The 14,475-nt window shown below is 45.3% G+C and overlaps 2 long non-coding RNA genes across 2 annotated transcripts in view; both read left to right on the top strand.

Annotated features, from left to right (window-relative positions):
• The window catches only part of LOC138852994 (uncharacterized), a 117,708-nt gene that overhangs the window by 52,751 nt on the left and 50,482 nt on the right, over window positions 1-14,475 (top strand). The gene's annotated exons all lie outside the window — the stretch shown is intronic.
• Window positions 1,903-8,291, top strand: LOC138853330 (uncharacterized). Its single transcript, XR_011392538.1, has 2 exons — window positions 1,903-1,945; window positions 7,473-8,291. It is a non-coding gene; the product is annotated as an uncharacterized lncRNA (long non-coding RNA).

Here is a 14,475-nt window from a genome sequence, read left to right as displayed (position 1 = left end):
ACCAGATGGGGACACCAGCAATGAATACACCAACAAGTGTTGGACGACATACATGCAGATGAGGAGGAGGTGAAGAAACTGCTAAGGGACATCGATACCTCAAAGGCAATGGGACCGGACAACATCTCCCCATGGGTCCTTAGAGAGGGAGCAGATATGTTGTGCGTGCCACTTACCACAATCTTCAACACGTCCCTGGAAACTGGGCAACTACCTGAGGTATGGAAGACGGCAAATGTAGTTCCCATTTTTAAAAAAGGAGACAGAAAAGAGGCACTAAAGTATAGACCTGTGTCATTGACGTGTATAGTATGCAAAATTATGGAGAAGATTATCAGGAGGAGAGTGGTGGAGCACCTGGAACGGAACAAGAGTATAAATGCCAACCAGCACGGATTCACGGAAGGCAAATCCTGTGTCACAAACCTTCTGGAGTTTTATGATAAAATAACAGAAGTAAGACACGAGAGAGAGGGGTGGGTTGATTGCATCTTCTTGGACTGCAAGAAGGCCTTTGACACAGTTCCTCACAAGAGATTAGTGCAGAAGCTAGAGCATCAGGCGCATATAACAGGAAGGGCACTGCAATGGATCAGAGAATACCTGACAGGGAGGCAACAACGAGTCACGGTACGTAATGATGTATCACAGTGGGCACCTGTGACAAGCGGGGTCCCACAGGGGTCGGTCCTAGGACCAGTGCTATTTTTGGTATATGTGAACGACATGATGGAAGGGTTAGACTCAGAAGTGTCCTTGTTTGCAGATGATGTGAAGTTAATGAGGAGAATTAAATCTGATGAGGACCAGGCAGGACTTCAAAGAGACCTGGACAGACTGGACACCTGGTCCAGCAAATGGCTTCTCGAATTTAATCCTGCCAAATGCAAAGTCATGAAGATAGGGGAAGGGCACAGAAGACCACAGACAGAGTATAGGCTAGGTGGCCAAAGACTGCAAACCTCACTCAAGGAGAAAGATCTTGGGGTGAGTATAACACCGAACATGTCTCCGGAAGCACACATCAATCAGATAACAGCGCCTGGCAAACCTGAGAACAGCATTCCGATACCTTAGTAAGGAATCGTTCAAGACACTGTACACCGTGTATGTCAGGCCCATACTGGAGTATGCAGCACCTGTTTGGAACCCGCACTTGATAAAGCACGTCAAGAAACTAGAGAAAGTACAAAGGTTTGCCACAAGGTTAGTTCCAGAGCTAAGGGGAATGTCCTGTGAAGAAAGATTAAGGGAAATCGGCCTGACGACACTGGAGGACAAGAGGGTCAGTGAAGACATGATAACGACATATAAAATACTGCGTGGAATAGACAAGGTGGACAAAGACAGGATGTTCCAGGGAGGGGACACAGAAACAAGAGGCCACAATTGGAAGTTGAAGACACAAATGAGTCAGAGAGATATTAGGAAGTATTTCTTCAGTCATAGAGTTGAAAGGCAGTGGAATAGCCTAGAAAATGACGTAGTGGAGGCAGGAACCATACACAGTTTTAAGACGAGGTTTGATAAAGCTCATGGAGCGGGGAGAGAGAGGGCCCAGTAGCAACCGGTGAAGAGGCGGGGCCAGGACCTAAGACTCGACCCCTGCAACCACAAATAGGTGAGTACAAATAGGTGAGTACACTTGACTACACAACATCATTACATTCATTTACGTCATAAGCTCTTACACCACCTTGAGAAAATATGCTTAAAAGAAATATATAGATCACATCATGAATGTAACAATAATAATATAGGTAGCGGAGAGAGCTGAATCACAAATTGTAATGAAGAGAAGCTAATTTAACCGGATGGAAATATTTTGAGATGGTCGAGGTGGTGGTAGTTGGTAGTCTATCTTGAGACCTTCATATGAGGTGCCAGAGCTGTCGAGGCAGTCCAGTGCCAGCCTTCCTGGGGTGATGTACACGTGGCTGGACTGGTGAGTTATCAATCAAAATCTCGTTGTTTGTATTTTATGTGAATATTATATATATATATATATATATATATATATATATATATATATATATATATATATATATATATATATATATATATATATATATATATATATTTATATATATATAATTATATATGTAGGTAGTAGGTTGGTAGACAGCAACCGCCCAGGGAGGTACTACAGTCCTGCCAAGCGAGTGTAAAACGAAAGCCTGTAATTGTTTTACATGATGGTAGGATTGCTGGTGTCTTTTGACTGTCTCATAAATATGCAAGATTACAGGTACGTCTTGCTACTTCTACTTACACTTAGGTCACACTACACATACAGGTACACGTTTATTTATACACACTCATCTGAGTTTTCTTTGATTTTATCTTAATAGTTCTTGGTCTTATTACCTTTCCCTCTATATCCATGGGGAAGTGGAATAAGAATCTTTCCTCTGTAAGCCATGCGTGTTGTAAAAGTCAACTAAAATGCCGAGAACAATGGGCTAGTAATCCCTTTTCCTGTAATAATTACTAAAAAGAATAGGAAGAAAATTGTCAAAATGGGAAGTCTGAATGTGCGTGGATGTTGTGCAAATGATACGAAAGAGATGATTGTGAATGTTATGAATGAGAAGAAGCTGGATGGTCTGGCTTTAAGTGAAACAAAGCTGAAAGGGGTGGGAGAGTTTCAGTGGAGAGGAATAAATGGGATTAGGTCAGGGGTTTCAAATAGAGTTAGAGCTAAGGAAGGAGTAGCAATAATGTTGAAGGATAAGATATGGCAGGAAAAGAGAGACTATAAATGTATTAATTCAAGGATTATGTGGAGTAAAATAAGGGTTGGATGTGAAAAGTGGGTTATAGTAAGCGTATATGCACCTGGAGAAGAGAGAAGTGTAGAGGAGAGAGAGAGATTTTGGGAAATGTTGAGTGAATGCGTGGGGAGTTTTGAACCAAGTGTGAGAGTACTTGTGCTTGGGGATTTCAATGCTAAAGTGGGTAAAAATGTTGTGGAGGGAGTAGTAGGTAAATTTGTGGTGCCAGGGGTAAATGTAAATGGGGAGCCTTTAATTGAGCCATGTGTAGAAAGAGATTTGGTAATAAGTAATATATTTTATGAAAAAGAGGAAAAAGAAATGTAATGTAATGAAAGTAGTTTGTTAGATTATGTATTGGTGGATAAAAGGTTAATGGGTAGGCTCCAGGATGTACATGTTCATAGAGGCAACATGGGTTTAGAACAGGTCGCTCCTGTCTGTCTCAACTATTGGATCACTACGACAAGGTCCTAAATGTACTAGAAGACAAATAGAATGCAGATGTAATATATACAGACTTTGCAAAAGCCTTCGACAAGTGTGACCATGGCGTGCTAAAGGAATAACAGGAAAAGTCGGTCGATGGATCTATAATTTCCTCACTAACAGAACACAGAGAGTAGTCGTCAACAGAGTAAAGTCCGAGGCAGCTACGGTGAAAAGCTCTGTTCCACAAGACACAGTACTCGCTCCCATCTTGTTCCTCATCCTCATATCCGACATAGACAAGGATGTCAGCCACAGCACCGTATCTTCCTTTGCAGATGACACCCGAATCTGCATGACAGTGTCTTCCATTGCAGACACTGCAAGGCTCCAGGTGGACATCAACAAAATCTTTCAGTGGGCTGCAGAAAACAACATGAAGTTCAACGATGAGAAACTTCAATTACTCAGATATGGTAAACACGAGGAAATTAAATCTTCATCAGAGTACAAAGCAAATTCTGGCCACAAAATAGAGCGAAACACCAGCGTCAAAGACCTGAGAGTGATCATGTCGGAGGATTTCACCTTCAAGGACCATAACATTGTATCAATCGCATCTGCTAGAAAAATGACAGGATGGATAATGAGAACCTTCAAAACTAGGGAGGCCAAGCCCATGATGACACTCTTCAGGTCACTTGTTCTATCTAGGCTGGAATATTGCTGCACACTAACAGCACCTTTCAAGGCAGGTGAAATTGCTGACCTAGAAAATGTACAGAGAACCTTCACGGCGCGCATAACGGAGATAAAACACCTCAATTACTGGGAGCGCTTGAGGTTCCTAAAACTGTATTCCCTGGAACGCAGGCGGGAGATATACATGATTATATACACCTGGAAAATCGTAGAGGGACTAGTACCGAACTTGCACACGAAAATCTCTCACTATGAAAGTAAAAGACTTGGCAGACGATGCAACATCCCCCCAATGAAAAGCAGGGGTGTCACTAGCACGTTAAGAGACCATACAATAAGTGTCAGGGGCCCGAGACTGTTCAACTGCCTCCCAGCACACATAAGGGGGATTACCAACAGGCCCCTGGCAGTCTTCAAGCTGGCACTGGACAAGCACCTAAAGTCGGTTCCTGACCAGCCGGGCTATGGCTCGTACGTTGGTTTGCGTGCAGCCAGCAGCAACAGCCTGGTTGATCAGGCTCTGATCCACCAGGAGGCCTGGTCACAGACCGGGCCGCGGTGGCGTTGACCCCCGGAACTCTCTTCAGGTAAACTCCAGGTAAACTCCAGAGGGGCAACTGATATATCGGATCATTATTTAGTTGTAGCTACAGTTAGAGTAAGAGGTAGATGGGACAAGAGGAAGGTGGCAACAGCAAGTAGGAGGGAAGTGAAAGTGTATAAACTAAGGGAGGAGGAAGTTTGGGTTAGATATAAGCGACTATTGGCAGAAAGGTGGGCTGGTGCAAAGATGAGTAGTGGGGGGGATGAAGAGGGTTGGACGAGTTTTAAAAATGCAGTATTAGTATGTAGGGCAGAAGTTTGTGGTTATAGGAGGGTGGGTGCAGGAGGAAAGAGGAGTGATTGGTGGAATGATGAAGTAAAGGGTGTGACAAAAGAGAAAAAGTTAGCTTATGAGAGGTTTTCACAAAACAGAAATGTTATAAGAAAAGCAGCGTATATGGAGAGTAAAAGAAAGGTGAAGAGAATTTTGAGAGAGTGCAAAAGGAGAGCAGATGATAGTGGGAGAGGTTCTGTCAAGAAATTTTAATGAAAAATAAGAAAAAATTTTGGAGTTAAACAAGTTAAGAAAGCCTAAGGAACGTATGGATTTGTCAGTTAAAAACAGAGTAGAGGAGTTAGTAGATGGGGAGAGGGAGGTATTAGGTAGATGGCGAGAATATTTTGAGGAACTTTTAAATGTTGAGGAAGAAAGGGAGGCGGTAATTTCATGCACTGGCCAGGGAGGTATACCATCTTTTAGGAGTGAAGATAAAATAAGATAAGATAAGATTTCGTTTGGATTTTTAACCCCGGAGGGTTAGCCACCCAGGATAACCCAAGAAAGTCAGTGCGTCATCGAGGACTGTCTAACTTATTTCCATTGGGGTCCTTAATCTTGTCCCCCAGGATGCGACCCACACCAGTCGACTAACACCCAGGTACCTATTTGCTGCTAGGTGAACAGGACAACAGGTGTAAGGAAACGTGTCGAATGTTTCCACCCGCCGGGAATCAAACCCGGGCCCTCCGTGTGTGAAGCGTGAGCTTTAGCCACCAGGCCACCGGGCCACACAAAAGAAGAGCAGAATGTAAGTGTGGGGGAGGTACGTGAGGCATTACGTAGAATGAAAGGGGGTAAAGCAGCTGGAACTGATGGGATCATGACAGAAATGTTGGAATGGTTGGTATTTTTGTTTAACAAATGTATGAAAGAGGGGAAGGTACCTAGGGATTGGCGGAGAGCATGTATAGTTCCTTTATATAAAGGGAAGGGGGACAAAAGAAATTGTAAAAATTATAGAGGAATAAGTTTACTGAGTATACCAGGAAAAGTGTACGGTAGGGTTATTATTGAAAGAATTAGAAGTAAGACAGAATGTAGGATTGCGGAGGAGCAAGGAGGTTTCAGAGTGGGTAGGGGATGTGTAGATCAAGTGTTTACATTGAGGCATATATGTGAGCAGTATTTAGATATAGGTAGGGAAGTTTTTATTGCATTTATGGATTTAGAAAAGGCATATGATAGAGTGGATAGGGGAGCAATGTGGCAGATGTTGCAAGTGTATGGAATAGGTAGTAAGTTACTAAATGTTGTAAAGAGTTTTTATGAGGATAGTGAGGCTCAGGTTAGGGTGTGTAGAAGAGAGGGAGACTACTTCCCGGTTAAGGTAGGTCTTAGACAGGGATGTGTAATGTCACCATGGTTGTTTAATATATTTATAGATGGGGTTGTAAAAGAAGTAAATGCTAAGGTGTTCGGGAGAGGGGTGGGATTAAATTATGAGGAATCAAATACAAAATGGGAATTGACACAGTTACTTTTTGCTGATGATACTGTGCTTATGGGAGATTCTAAAGAAAAATTGCAAAGGTTAGTGGATGAGTTTGGGAGTGTGTGTAAAGGTAGAAATTTGAAAGTGAACATAGAAAAGAGTAAGGTGATGAGGGTATCAAATTATTTACATAAAGAAAAATTGGATATCAAATTGGGGAGGAGGAGTATGGAAGAAGTGAATGTTTTCAGATACTTGGGCGTTGACGTGTCGTCGGATGGATTTATGAAGGATGAGGATAATCATAGAATTGATGAGGGAAGAAAGGTGAGTGGTGCGTTGAAGTATATGTGGAGTCAAAAAACGTTATCTATGGAGGCAAAGAAGGGAATGTATGAAAGTATAGTAGTACCAACACTCTTATATGGGTGTGAAGCTTGGTTTGTGAATGCAGCAGCGAGGAGACGGTTGGAGGCAGTGGAGATGCCCTGTCTAAGGGCAATGTGTGGTGTAAATATTATGCAAAAAATTCGGAGTGTGGAAATTAGGAGAAGGTGTGGAGTTAATAAAAGTATTAGTCAGAGGGCAGAAGAGGGGTTGTTGAGGTGGTTTGGTCATTTATAGAGAATGGATCAGAGTAGAATGACATGGAGAGCATTTAAATCTGTAGGAGAAGGAAGGTGGGGTACTGGTCGTCCTCGAAAAGGTTGGAAGGAAGGGGTAAGGGAGGTTTTGTGGGCGAGGGGCTTGGACTTCCAGCAGGCGGGCATGAGCGTGTTCGATAGGAGTGAATGGAGACGAATGGTATTTGGGACCTGACGATTTGTTGAAGTGTGAGCTGGGTAATATTTATTTAGGGATTCTGGGAAACCGGTTATTTTTATATTGCTGGACTTGAGTCCTGGAAATGGGAAGTACAATGCCGGCACTGTAAAGGAGGGGTTCGGGATATTGGCAGTTTGGAGGAATATGTTGTTTATTTTTATACGTATATACTTCTAAACTGTTGTGTTCTGAGCACCTCTGGAAGAACAGTGATTATGTGTGAGTGAGGTGAAAATGTTGAATGATGATGAACGTATTTTCTTTTTGGGTCACCCTGCCTCGGTGGGAGACGGCCGACTTGTTGAAAAAAAAAATATATACCTTTCGTAAAATTCTACAATTCTTGCTATTTGCACAAGTTTAACATTAAATTTCGTATGTATATCTGAGATAAATTTGACCAGAATACTTGTTGTTTTTTCTGTAGGTGCAATTGTGGTGTTATGCAGGAGTGGGCTGGTCTGGACCTGCCTTGCCCCCGAAGACTGGTCTGAGGACCCTCTGCGGGGGCAGGGCTCATTGCTGCTCCATCCAGGACTGACCTAACCTCACGACCCAAGGCGAGGACCTCCTGATGAATAAGTGTTGATGATGGTGCGAACATCTGATCTAAAACTCCACTTGGACTGCTAGTTCTTGCATCCTGTTCAGCACATATCAAAAATTGATATTTTTACTTCCTCTCTCAGTACACTAAAAGGGTTTCTAGTTATATTGCCTGGTAATACTTCAAGGGCTTGAACCTCCTTTACTTCGTTCAGTCCTCCGCAAGAGTTGGAAGCTCCACCACATGTGCAGTGCAACCTTCCAACATGTCTTCTGGTTCTCTTATCGAGAATTCTATTCATCCACAACACATGTGCAATAAACATCATTGTCCTCAAAATGAGTGAGCACTATATGAATGTGTGTGAATGTGCTCCTGTATAGAAGCTCAGTTCGCAGTGTGCACTATGTGTGTAGGCATGTGCTCCTCAACACACACACACACAGCTACAAACATCAGAATTCTTCAGTACGTCCTGACGATACTGACAACGAATCGATTTTTCCTAATATGACAGTAATGATTAATATCTAAGATGTTTAGTTTATCAAAGTTAATGTTGTTCCTAAGTGTATACGTTGTTACAGCTTCTAGATAAACATTAATTATTAGTTAAAATTATATACGAGAGATCTTTCACTCGTGGCAAGTGATGTATGAGATTCCTGTTTTAAGGAAAATAAACTAGCTCAAAGACAATTATTTTTATACACCATTTTATCGAGTTTTCCATATTAATGTTATATTTTAATTAATATTATATTAATGTTACTTATTATCTCACTTAAACTAGATGTTTTACATCAATAAATTTTCTATCAATTATTTAGGGTGTTATTGCTGTTCTTGCTGCTGAACAGCGGTTTAGTGCCGATGAAGGTAGCGTAGGTAGCAATGATACGGCCGTGGACTAATTTGGCTTTAATTGGATAGGAGTGAGTACACAACGGGCAGTGTGAGGGAGTGACCGCAAGCCAGTCCGTGGAGGGGGAGCACTTGTGTCTATCAAGAGGGTCGGCCTAGGAGTGAGGGCGAATGGGCTCAGCCTCCCACTGACCTGGGTGAGCCTACAGAGGACAGCACCTAAATGCCGCGAAATATGAACTAGTCAGAGCAGACGGCTAGGCTGTGTGTTTTGACAGTACAGGCTGTCTACATTTGCTCGGCCACGCACCTCGACAATACTGGTGGGCCCGTAGGTATAAAGGAATTACTTACACTAGCTACCCCAGAGAGGGACTGGCTTTCGCTCACTAGTAAATCAAAAATGGACATAAAAATGCAACGGGCAAAAAAAAACTCTCCCATCTAGGGGAAGAGAAAACTGGTTTGCCCATGCTGTTTCATCCAGGAGAGAGTCCGGAGACGTCAGCCCTGGAACTAAAATCTTCTATATACAGGTTGTCCACAGGGCTGAACATCAGTTGACCACTCGTCTACGAACGTTGTTGCACCCTCACATCTGCAAACAATGACTGACAGTAGCATTTCCTAAGGTGTGACATGTGACTCAGAGGGCAGCACTGCCCTGACCGTAATACAGGCTCTTTTTTTTTTATATAAAAACACTGGGTGCACATACCTACAATAATATTATATCCATGGAATTCATTACACTCTGGGTACCCTTCTAAAAGTATTTACATAATTACATGATGTTGTCCACCCTGACTCCATTATCGACTAGCTATACAATGTGTGCGCATTTATACCCATTTCTGCAAGCAAACAATTAGCATAACTAGCGTAGGAGTCAGACAAGTCAGTAGGTATGTCAATGTCACAGAAATGTACTGTTGTCCTGGGTCGCAGGCCATAAGTATGGAGCCTTACTGGGCCATCTTCCGTAACAGTAGTAGTGGGAGAAGGGATAGACGGGTTGTCCCTAGCATTGGTCTGATTGTGGTGTTGTAACACACGCGACTCCAGCTCTGCTTCGGCCTGCACATGGTCCACATACTTCATGTGATCAAGGTGGGCTTCCTTGATAGTTCCCGTAGCAATCTCCCTCACCTCGAACTTATTGCCACGGAGCTGTCGTAGGACACGGTAAGGACCCACAAATTTTGGGACAAGTTTGTGCATACCTGGGGTCTGCACTGGGTTGAGCAACATAACTTTGCAACCTGGTTCCACTTTGCTTTCCTTGGCGCGGGCATTGCGCTCAGACGTGAACCTATCAGTAGCTTTCATAAGGTTCTCTCGTACCCGCTGGAAGACAAGCTGCGTTGTCCGCATCTTTACTACACTGGGGTTATCAGTATCATAAGTAGGTCTAGGTGGAGCAAACAGAATTTCATATGGTAAGCGCTTGTCATACCCATACAAAGCAAAATGAGGTGTCTCACCGATCGAGCTGTTGAGGGAGGAATTTAATGCACACTGAACATCTGGGATAGCCTCATCCCATGTAGTACAACTTGGGTTAACGGTTACCCTGAGCATCTCCAGGACTTTGCGATTTGTACGTTCAGCAAGACCATTACTCGCAGGGTGGCGTGGAGCTACTGGCGTTTGGTGAATGTTGAATCTGGAGCAAAGATCCTGCATTATGCCATTTATAACTCAGACCCATTGTCTGACAGAAGGACACGTGGGCAAGTATGACGAAGAACAACATGCTCACGGAAAGCACTAGCGACCGTTTCGGCGGTTTTATCAGGAATGAGTACTAATTCACTGTACCGCGTCAAATTATCTACCATTACAAGCAGGTGCTTATTTCCCTTCTCCGAGGTCGAGAAGTTCGTCAACAGGTCGACAGAAGTTCTCTCCCAGGGCTCCTTTGTAATGGGATACTTTAGAATGGGGTTAGGACCTGTAATGGTACCCTTGTGCTGTAGGCAAACAACACACTGGTGTACATGCTTGGCAATGTCCGCTGCCATCTTAGGCCAGAAATATTTCATTCGTGCCTGTTTGATACTGCGGTCCTTCCCGGGGTGAGCTACACCTGGGACATTGTGGATCAACCTAAGAGTAGCTGGTATCATGGACTCCGGTATCACCAGTTGGTATATGGTTCTGCCGGGGTCCACCAGCTGTGCAACACGGCACAGTACTCCTTGGTTGACCACCAAATCCTTCAGTGGAACGGGAGACTTGACCTGTAAGTCAACGTCCTCCTTGGTCAGGAAACGAAGGACTGGAGACCACACAGGGTCCTGTCGTTGGGCTCTCTCGAGATCCTCAACAGAGAACGAATTGCCGACACTCACGAATGCTATATGCCTTGACAGGGCATCAGCTACAACATTTTGCTTACCTGGTACATAGCAAATTTCAGGGTTGTAGTCATTGAACGTGAGCGACCACCGAGCATGCTTTCCCGAGAGGTTCTTATTCGCAAAAAGGGCCAATAAGGGTAAATGATCTGTATAAATCTTGATAGGATAATGATAGATGATATCCCGAAAATGACTCAGGGCCCATACAATGGCTAAAGCTTCTAGCTCTGTCACTGAATAATTGACTTCCGCTTTAGTAAGGACACGGCTGGCATAGGCAATAGGCTGTTGCTTACCATTAGATTCCTGTGACAAGACTGCACCGATGCCAACTTTGCTGGCATCAGTCATCAAGGTAAATGCCTTGGTGAAATCAGGGAATCTAAGGGTTGGGGCTGATGTTAACTTGTTCTTAAGAATGACAAAAGCTCGTTCCTGATCACACGTCCACTCAAAAGGGCATCCTTCTTGAGTAAGCGTGTCAGGGGTGCAGCAATGGTGGAGAAACCTGCGATAAAGGTGCGGTAGAAACCCGCCAGGCCTATGAAGGACCGGACTGCATCCGCCGTCATGGGTCTGGGGAATTTCTGCATGGCCGAGATTTTAGACTCGTCCATCTTTATGCCATTCTGAGTCACTACGTGACCCAGAAATTTTAGTTCCTTCTGGAGGAAATGACATTTGGAGAGCTTTACCTTAAGGTTTGCCTGAGCTAGCCTGTCCAATACCCTGTCAAGTTTCTCGAGATGTGACGGGACATCTTGTGACATGACTATGAGATCATCTAGGTAGACCATGAGCGTGCCACCTAGGAGGGTACAGAAAATTGTCGTCATCAAACAATTAAACTTGATTGGGCTTCCGCACAAGCCGAAGGGCATCCTCCTGAACTGGTAATGACCAGTTGGCGTAGAGAAAGCTGTCAACTCTCTGCTCTCATCATCGAGGGGGATCTGCCAGAACCCTTGAAGAAGGTCAAGAGTTGAAAAGACCTTATTATCGCCGATGTTCTGCAACAGGTCGTTCAGAACTGGCAACGGAAAGCGGTCTGGGATCGTACATGCATTCAATTTCCAGTAATCGATAACAGGGCGCCAGGTTCCGTCTTTCTTGGGGACCAGAATAAGGGGGGCATTCCACGGGGAAGTGGACTCCTCAATAACTCCATCACAGAGCATCCGTGCAATGAGTTCTTTGGCGAAGACTCTTTGCGCATGTGGCAAGCAATACGCAGGTACATAAATGGGTTTAGTACCTTTGTCAAGTGGAATACGGTGAGAGATCAGTGGGGTCAAACCCATCGACTCGCCATCTAGTGCGACTGCAGAACGTGCACGACTGAAAACCTGGAAAAGTTTTGGGACCTCTTCAGGATAGTCTGTCAAAGCTAGATCATCTTCCTGCACTGGCCGGGTGTTGGAAGAGTCAGCAGCAGACTCGCCTGGGGGAACTGCACTCACAAGGAAGTCAGCTGGGGCTTTACCCTCCACTCTCACCGGGAGAGGGAATCTGACAAGGTCGACAAGTGAGGTATTCTTCCGCAGGGGAAATTCTCGACTGTGCATGTTGACAACAAGGACTTGCAACTTACCACGTTGCACTGTGTGCAAGGATGGTTCAAGGGAGAGGCCCTTGACTCGGCATGTGTCGTTGTCAACCAGCACATGGTCTCCTTCAAAAGCTCTGCTCACGTACACCGTAACAGGAGTGAGCGAGTTAGCTGACAAAGTGACATCATACTTTGTACAAGCAGTAACTCTGCTCGCTGATGCCATGACACAAGTCAGACAGTCGCCTGCCAACAAGGATACTGTGGCTTGACAACTGCTGTTCTCTACAACAGCGTCAGAGTTAGAGTGAAGGTTAGACTGGGCGTCCCCAGACTGAGTTTCACTGGTAACTAAGCGCTGATGGCCAGGAGGTGACGGGCAACGAGCTCTAGTACGAGGTCGATCAGGACAAGAGACCGACCCCAGGGGGAATGTGCTACGGCAACCACCGGTTTCCAACGATTCCAGGCACTGTGCATACTCTGAGACAGAGTAGCACGTAGTGGATCCTAAGCGCACGCCCCAGAAGGGCACATCCACTCCGTTGAATTCTGCTTTCCACTCGGCTGGATCTAAGCGGATCCTAAGGTCTGCCATGGTTTTGAACCCTATGAGCAGGTCACCAGGGAAAACAATACTATCTACGACTAAGAATTTTGCGGACAGCTTGTGACCCTGGACTGCAAATTCTAACGTTGTACGACCACGAACCGTCAGCGGATTACCTGAGACTCCTCTCAAGGTCTGAATGACAGACGGCTCTGTCAACATGGCCGCGTGAAGGCCAATGTCTCGGAAAAGAGTGGAGCGGACAATGTTAACCACCGAACCTGTATCTAGGAAAAGCTGGACAGGCTTATGGTGGACAGTGGACTCGATGAGCGGTCCACACGGGTTGTCATACCGAACATGAAGGCATGACAGGCCGACGAAATCCCCGGAGTCACAGCTGCTTGAGGCTCGACGCTTGTTGACGAGGTTCGACCTGGAAGGTACGGTACGAGTCTCGGCAACGTCAAGACACTGTTTCCTCACTGTCGGTAAGCGTATCACTGCCCAGGGCGGCGAATGCATTGTGGACAGGGACGGAATACAGCGACTCCGACAGGGTTACTATGTCTTTCGCTGGTTTCGCGGACGCGCCTCTTCCCCCGAACTAGTGGAAGGGCTTCTACTAGCACGTGCATTGTGCGACGACTGCTTGCTCCACTCAGCTGACAGCATACTTCGCAGCTTGTTACACTCATTGAAGGTATGACTGGAAGTATTGTGGTACATACAGACTCCCTCGCGAGACTGAGCATGGGGACGGTGACGGTTACTTTGATACTGAGCGTGGGGACGGTTATGGTTACTTTGATACTGAGCGTGGGGACGGTTACGGTTACTTTGATACCGAGCGTGGGGACGGTGACGGTTACTTTGCGGGGACTTAGGTTTGTAACACTCCGATCGGTAGTGCCAGCGTTTGCCACAGTTGAAACAAGTCACTACGCGCTTAGCAGGTGAGGTTGGATGTGGTGTTTGCTGGAGACGTTTTGCCTTGGTCCAGGAAGTCGATGACTGTTTTTTTGTATGAGACTGACTGTTGTTACTGTGGTCAATATTTTTACTTGGGCGAGTGTTAGTGGGACTGGGGTTAGAAACTTTGTGGGCTGGCTTTCTGACAGCAGCGGCAAAAGTGACTTCCGGCTGCACCCGCGGGGTCACTGTGGACGGCGCCGGAAGGATGGGTATAGGATCATCCGCAAAGCGACAAACCTTGCCTTGCTCGGTAGGTGGCTTGATTGCATCAATGGCATATGCACCCAGGACGTCGTGCTGAGGGCCGAGTCCTAGCGCATCAATGGCACCCCGGAGGTTAGGGAGGGCATCCCTCCGCATGATGCCTACAGCCAGCATGGGGATGATGTCTTTAGCTTTAATACAGTCGTCACCATTCACCCACTTAGTGGAGCTGATGGCATCAGTAAAGTCTTTGGCGGCTTGCTCAAACCGGCAAATGCAAGCCAGGGGGCTTTCGTGCCGGTATTGACATTCGGCCAAGACGCTGGTAACGATGTCAATGTAATGGCGTTGGTGACTACGCCGAAAATAACGCCTAAA

The sequence above is a fragment of the Cherax quadricarinatus genome, chromosome 2 (assembly GCF_038502225.1).
Source record: "Cherax quadricarinatus isolate ZL_2023a chromosome 2, ASM3850222v1, whole genome shotgun sequence".
Taxonomy (NCBI): Eukaryota; Metazoa; Arthropoda; class Malacostraca; order Decapoda; family Parastacidae; genus Cherax; species Cherax quadricarinatus.
Note: the sequence above shows the minus strand (reverse complement) of the source record. Positions and strands in the feature narration are given on the sequence as shown.